The following is a 7,027-nucleotide window of genomic DNA, read 5'->3' as shown; positions in this document are numbered from 1 at the left end:
TACTTGATGACTGTCCTATTCATTCTCCTTAAAGCATCTGGCACTGGCCACTGTTGGAAGACATGATACTGGGCTAGATGGACCTTTGGTCTGACCTAGTATGGCTGTTCTTATGCGAGTGAGTGGCACTACCAAAAACAGAACCTGGATCTCCTGACTCCCAGTCAAATGCCCTAACCACTAGGGCCACTCTATCTTCTTGACTAAAAGGACAGTAGTAGCCACAGATGTGATAAATTGGTGAGATGTTGGTCAGAGTCTCCGATATACAAAAGTAAAGTCTGAATTTGTGCTGTCTAACTAAGGGGTAGATCTGAAATTGTAGAGAAGGCTTTTGCAGACAAGGGGTACATAAATTCAGCCGCAACAGGATCAGCTAATCATAAAATATGGCCTCAGCTGCACTATACTCTGCCTCAAGAACAAAGACAGAGCAGATGACAGGAAAGTTTTGTTGCTAGATATATATAGATAGTAGTTGATATATATAGATAGATAGATATATATATATATATCTACTTGGCCAAAGTGACAGATTCTTTTAACATTAACTCCTGTTAAACATTAATTTCTGGCAGGAAATATTGAAGGCAGTAATCAATCCTGATTTATGTTGGCTGAAGGTCTGACCCACTGTCTTCACTTTTGGTTACTCCATCTCAAAAGGAAATAGAAGAAATACAAAAGATCCAGAGAAGGGTATTGAAAATGATTAGAGGCATAGAAAGATTTCACTGTGGGAAAGATTAAAAAGACTAGAACTATTTAGTTTAGTTGGGGGATGAATAAGAGGTAACAAGGTAAAGGAATATAAAATAACAAATGGTACAGAGAAGGTAAATTGGCTGTTCCTATATACCCTCCCATAGAATACAAGTACAAGAGGAAGCGCAGTGTGATTAGGAGGCAATATAGTATAATCTGATTAAAGTAATTAACCTCTAGAACTCACCATTACTATTAATGAGTCAAAGAGCTTAGCATGATTTTTAAAAATTGTTATTTATATGACTAACAAAAATATCACATGCTTACACTAGCTAGGTTAAACATTTAAAAGAGCTATTAACCCTCTTGCTTCAAGACCTCAGTCAATTATTCAATGTTCTGGCTTGGAAAGAAACTTCACCCACAGGCATGGTGTTACGTAATTGCTCACACTGATGGTTTTACACCTTTCTCTCAAGATTTTCATGCTGGCCACTGTGGTAAAGAGGATACTGATTTAGATGAACTGAAGTGCAAACGCCGTTCCCGGTTCAGGAGCTTTAAGAAACAAACCAAGGAGATTTAAGTTCTGTAATAAACTTAATTTAAGAAACAAAATATCACTTCCCTCCTTTTGTCTGTCACATTCAGTTGCTGTAGCTTTTTTTAAATTAGGATTGTAGATTCAGAGCAGGGATTGCTTCTTCCTATGTGTTTGCACAATGCCCTAGCACAATGGGACCCAACACTGACTGAGGCCTTTAGATACTACCGAAATACAAATGATAAATAAATGAAAATATTAGACTTCATTCTGAGTGGAAGTTAAGGAGGTGGGGCAGTGCAAGCTATTGGAGAAGGCTTCCCAGCATACTGGCGGTCTCCATCTCTTATAATGGACCCATTAGCAGCCATCATAATTTAGAACAGCCTTCAAGCTTCTATGATGCATGCAGGGGAAGTGGCTCAGTACACAGACAGCCCCGAATTGCAGAGTACGTAATCGCCTCATATCCAAGTTACATGAAGAGCTCACTCCCTGCAGCCAAGGAACAAGGGCAATGTTCTCTGACTGATACATTAACTTAAATAAACTCTTTGGATAAACTTCCAGTTAGAATTCATTGTGGGTGATTCTTATACCAAACGTGGTTCACAAACACATGCTCTCATTTCACATGAGCTGTCCCCTATCTAAGTGTAACCAATACTGTGATACAAGCTGGAAGGACTGACATATCCCACAAATGTTAAATTTATGCTTTGTTTAAAAAAAAAATGGGAGGGATATTGCTTTTGAAGGAGTTTGAGTAATGTAATAATGAATATCAACAGAGGGGAAATTACTTTTTGTAGTGCTAACGAGGCCAATTCAATCATGGTGGATGTGGCCCATTCACAACAGTTGACAAGAAGGTGAGAGTATCAACATTATCACTACAAAAAATAATTTTCCCTCTGTTGATACTCACTGCTGAAATGGATTTCACGGAAAATATCTAGGGAGAGGTTAATGCAAATCCACCTCTGATTATGCAACAACCCAGCCTTTTGAAGCTACGCTCTGAGAAGTGGGCCTTTGTCTGCTGATCACTCCAAAATCAAAGGCCCAAGCTGTATAAAGGTAAAATTGAACAATTTATGGTGGTTCTGGTTCTAAATCTCAGACAGTCATGAACTTGTAATCATGGGGAAAACTCAGTTGAGGATTTTGAAGGACTGACATCTACCAAAGACCAGGGTTGCAGTTTGGGTGACTTCTGATAAGCTTTTTAGCATGCGTGTAGGTTCTTTTATTTTTTTTAAATAGATTTTCTCTATAATACTTTCACATTAAGAATAAATGCACTTGCTTATAAAAAAAAGTTTGTGGCATAACTAAAAACTTCATGCCATCGTGCTGTCCATGGCCTTCGAAGAGAAAGCAAAGCACAGATGCTGGCCTGGTTAGGCAGTCTGGCTTGCCGGGAATATCATAGTGTTGGCAGGGAACTTGTGCAGCCTGGAGAAGCCGGTCAGGAGGGAAAGAGATGTGGGTTTCTATCTAAGAGAGAAGACGGCTGAGCAACCAGGATCCTAGAGTGGGTGTCCTCAATGGATAAAGAGGGCGGGGGGGAATACAGGTACAGTTGCCCTGGCACTAGCCACTGTCGGAAGACAGGATGCTGGGCTAGATGGATCCTTGGCTTGACCTAGTAGGACCATTCTTAAGTTCTTATGAACTGTGACACTTTTGATTTTGTCACACATCACATTATGATAACAAAATTAGCAGTATACAAAATCATTGTGGCCCATGCTAACTGGATGAAAGACTGTTTACCTGATAGACTGAAAAAAGTAATTGTAAATGGAGAATCATCATTCTACGGAGATGTTTCTAGAGGGTCTCACAGGGAGCTGCTCTTGGGCCAATGTTATTCAATAGCTTTGTCAATGATCTGGAGAAAAATCATTGATGGTAAAATTTGCAGATGACACAAAAATTGCAGAAGTGGTAAATAATGATGGTGACAGGTCAGTTAGACACTGACCTGGATCACTTGCTAAAGTAGGCTCATTTGAAAACATGCTTTTTAATTCAGCCATATGCAAGGTCATAGGTTTAGGAACAAAGAATTGGGTCACACTTACAAGATGGGAGACAGTATCCCGGAATGCAGTGACAATGAAAATGACTTGGGGATAATGGCAGACAATCAATTCTATAGTTGAGGGCTAATGTGACCCTTGGTTACATAAGCAGGAGAATATCAGGTAGGAATAGGCAGGTGTTGTTACCTCCGTATACCGCCTTAATGAGACAATTACTGGAATACTGTGTGCAGTTTGGTGTCCACATTTCAAAAAGAATGTTGAAATACTAGAAAGGATTCAGAAAAGAGTTACAAGAATGGTTCAAGGTCTGGAAAATGCATTACACTGAAAGACTAAAGAAGTTCAGTCTATTTAGGTTATCCAAACGAAAGCTAAGAGCTGATTTGATCACAATCTACACGTACCTCAGGGGGAAGAGATTTCTTTTTCTGTGATTCATTTTCATAAAGAAACAGACTATGAAAAGCACAAAAAGGAAAATGACTTACAGCTCATATGGTTCCAAATACACGTGCTGCACAGGAGTGCCAACAGAATTATGCAATTTTACAACCTATCAAAACTGCAAGACCACATGGTACTATTACATAGACAATGTTAGGATGGGGGTAACAGTAACAGAAGACATATCTGGGTAGGGAGAGGAGGAAAAAAAGAGGAGGGGTTAAGAGAAATGGAGGTCTAGCATCTTTTCAGCCATCTCAACTTTTTTAATCCAAAAATATCTCAAAATGGATCCACATTTCTTCAAATTCATTTAATTGTTCTCTACGGTTAAAAGCTATTATTTCCCTGGCTTCTCCCCCAGTCAAGTCCAAGTACCACTGCACTACTCAAGGCATAAGCCTACTCTTCCATTTTTTGCAAAATCATGTGTTGATAGTGGATGGCTATTTAATCTACAGGAGACGACTTAACAAGAGGTCATGTTTGGAAGCTGGAACTAGAGAAATTCAATCTAGAAATAAGGTGCAAATTTTTAACAGTGAGAGTAATTAACCATTGGAACAACTTACCTAGGGATGGGGTGGATTCTCTGTCACTTGACAGTCTCGATTTCTGTCTAAAACATGTGCAATAGCTCAAACAGGGCTTGCTGCAAAAATCAGTGGGTAAGGTTCTGTGGCTTGCAAATAAAGGGCTACAGCCCTGCAAACCTGCGAGCTATTCCTGAGGGTCACCCTGAGCCCTTCAGTCTTCTCTGCCTCAGGACATGTGCCCTATTGGAGAGGGGTCCTTTCCCTGAGCCCCCTCCTTAGGACATATCTGGTTGCACCCTGGTGGGGTAGGGTGTTATAACTATTTAGATGGGGGTGGGGTTCTCTGGTTGTTACAGAGATGGGAGGGTGAGTGGGGTAGGATTCTTTGGTTAATACAGGGGGTGTGTGGGTGTGATGGTTGCGGGGAGGGGTGAAGTGTTCTGGTTGTAACAGAGGAGGCGGTGGGTAGGCTGGTTCGGGGGAAGGTGCTGTGGTTGTAACAGGAGTTGTGGGGATACAGTGCTCTGGCTGTTATGGAGGAGTGGGGTGGGTTGGTGGGGAGCAGGGTGTTCTGGCTGTTACATGGGGTGGGGTGGTTGGCTGCTCTGGCTGTTACAGAGGGGATGAATTGGTTGGGGTACAGGGTGCTCTGGCTGTTATGGGGCAGTGAGTTGGTTGAGGGAGGGGTGTGTGGCTGTAACAGAGGAGGGGACAGTGGGAGAGTTGGAGGAGGGGGGAGTGCCCTGGCTGTTACAGAGGAGGGGGTCTGAGGGTAGGGTGCTCTAGCTGTTATAGGAGAGAGGTGGGTTGGTTGGTTGTGGTAGGGGGCTCTGGCTGTTAGAGGGATGGGGGTGCTCTGGCTGTTAGAGGAATGGGTTGATTGGTTGTTGGGGGGTGCTCTGGCTGTTACAGAAGAGGAGTGGCAGGATGCTCTGGCTGTTACAGGAGAGGGGTGGGTTGGTTGTGGTAGGGTGCTCAGGCTGTTAGAGGGATGGGTTGATTGGTTGTTGGGGGGTGCTCTGGCTGTTACAGAAGAGGAGTGGCAGGATGCTCTGGCTGTTACAGGAGAGGGGTGGGTTGGTTGTGGTAGGGTGCTCAGGCTGTTAGAGGGATGGGTTGATTGGTTGTTGGGGGGTGCTCTGGCTGTTACAGAAGAGGAGTGGCAGGATGCTCTGGCTGTTACAGGAGAGGGGTGGGTTGGTTGTGGTAGGGTGCTCAGGCTGTTAGAGGGATGGGTTGATTGGTTGTTGGGGGGTGCTCTGGCTGTTACAGAAGAGGAGTGGCAGGATGCTCTGGCTGTTACAGGAGAGGGGTGGGTTGGTTGTGGTAGGGGGCTCTGGCTGTTAGAGGGGTGGGGGTGCTCTGGCTGTTAGAGGGATGGGTTGATTGGTTGTTGGGGGGTGCTCTGGCTGTTACAGAAGAGGAGTGGCAGGATGCTCTGGCTGTTACAGGAGAGTGGTGGGTTGGTTGTGGTAGGAGGCTCTGGCTGTTAGAGGAGAGGGGTGGGGTGGGCTGGTAGGGTGCTCTGGCTGTTACGGGGCGGGGGGATCATTGCTGAGAGCCCTGGGTTTGGCGCTCGTTGTGTCTGGCGGTCACCTGCCTGCGGGGAGAGGGCGCACGGCAGGACAAGGGGTGGCAAAGGCTTTTCTCCAGCCCCGCCGGCGGCCGCTTGCAAGCCGCAGACGCGCTGCCTGCTCCGCCCAGCGCCCCAAGCCCCCCAGCAGGCGGACCCGAGCGAGCCTCTCTTTCCCTTCGCCCTTTCCTGCAGCGGGAGCCCGTGCCACGGAAAGGGGGGCGAGCGGGGAGCCGGCACAGCGTCCCCCCCGCCCCAGCCAGGGAGGCAGACGGGAGCACATGGCAACGGCAGGGAGCAGCGGCTGAAGGGAGGCAGCCGTAGCGAGGCTCTTGCCTAGACTCACTTCGCTTCCCGGCGCCCGGGCGGGACTCGGCCGCGGGGCATTTGGCGGGGGGGGGGAGCGAGGGGCAGGCCGCGGAGAAGACCCCGGGAGCGCGTCTCGCCGGCGGTTCGCACCCCGCGCAGGCGGTCCCCTGGGCGCGCCAAGGGAGCGCGCAACCCGCCCAGCCCCGAGCTGCTCCTTGGCCACCGGAGCCTCCAGACTCCCGGGCCAGCCAGCCATGGACCTCAACGCGTCCTCCGCCCCGGCGGGGGGCAACTCCACCTCGGAGCTGGGGGGCGGCGCCTGGAGGAGCCGGGAGCCCTTCTCCATCTTCGGCATCCTGGTCCTCACCCTGCTGGTCCTCCTGACCGTCGCCACCTTCCTCTGGAACGTGCTGGTGACCATCCTGCGGGGCAAGACCTTCCACCGGGTGCCCCACAACCTGGTGGCCTCCACCGCCCTGGCCGACGTGCTGGTGGCGGCGCTGGCCATGCCGCTGAGCCTGGTGAGGGAGCTGGCGGCCGGGCGGCGCTGGCGGCTGGGCCGGGCGCTGTGCCACGCCTGGGTCGCCTTCGACGTGCCGCGCTGCACGGCCAGCATCTGGCACGTGACGGCCACCGCCCTGGACCGCGACTGGTCCGTCACCCGCCACCTGCGTTGCACCCTGCGCGCCCGCCGCCGCGCCTCCAGCGCCGTGATCGGCCTCGCCCGGGCGCTCTCCGCCCTCATCGCCCTGGCGCCCCGCGCCGGCTGGGGCGAGGCCTACAGCCCCGCGCTGCAGCGCTGCCAGGGCAGCCAGGAGCCCTCCTACGCCGTCTTCTCCACCTGCGGCGCCTTCTACCT

General features: G+C 48.9%; 1 long non-coding RNA gene across 1 annotated transcript; it reads right to left on the bottom strand.

Moving 5' to 3' along the window:
* Positions 1–983: 983 nt before the first annotated feature.
* LOC140895487 (uncharacterized) lies at positions 984–6,793 on the bottom strand. Its single transcript, XR_012154210.1, has 2 exons — positions 6,536–6,793; positions 984–1,266 (listed from the first exon to the last, which is right to left on the bottom strand). It is a non-coding gene; the product is annotated as an uncharacterized lncRNA (long non-coding RNA).
* Between the last annotated feature and the right edge of the window lie 234 nt (positions 6,794–7,027).

This window comes from Lepidochelys kempii, chromosome 11 (genome assembly GCF_965140265.1).
Source record: "Lepidochelys kempii isolate rLepKem1 chromosome 11, rLepKem1.hap2, whole genome shotgun sequence".
Classification (NCBI taxonomy): domain Eukaryota; kingdom Metazoa; phylum Chordata; order Testudines; family Cheloniidae; genus Lepidochelys; species Lepidochelys kempii.
The sequence above is the reverse complement of the archived record's forward strand: the minus strand, read 5'-3'. Positions and strand labels throughout refer to the sequence as shown.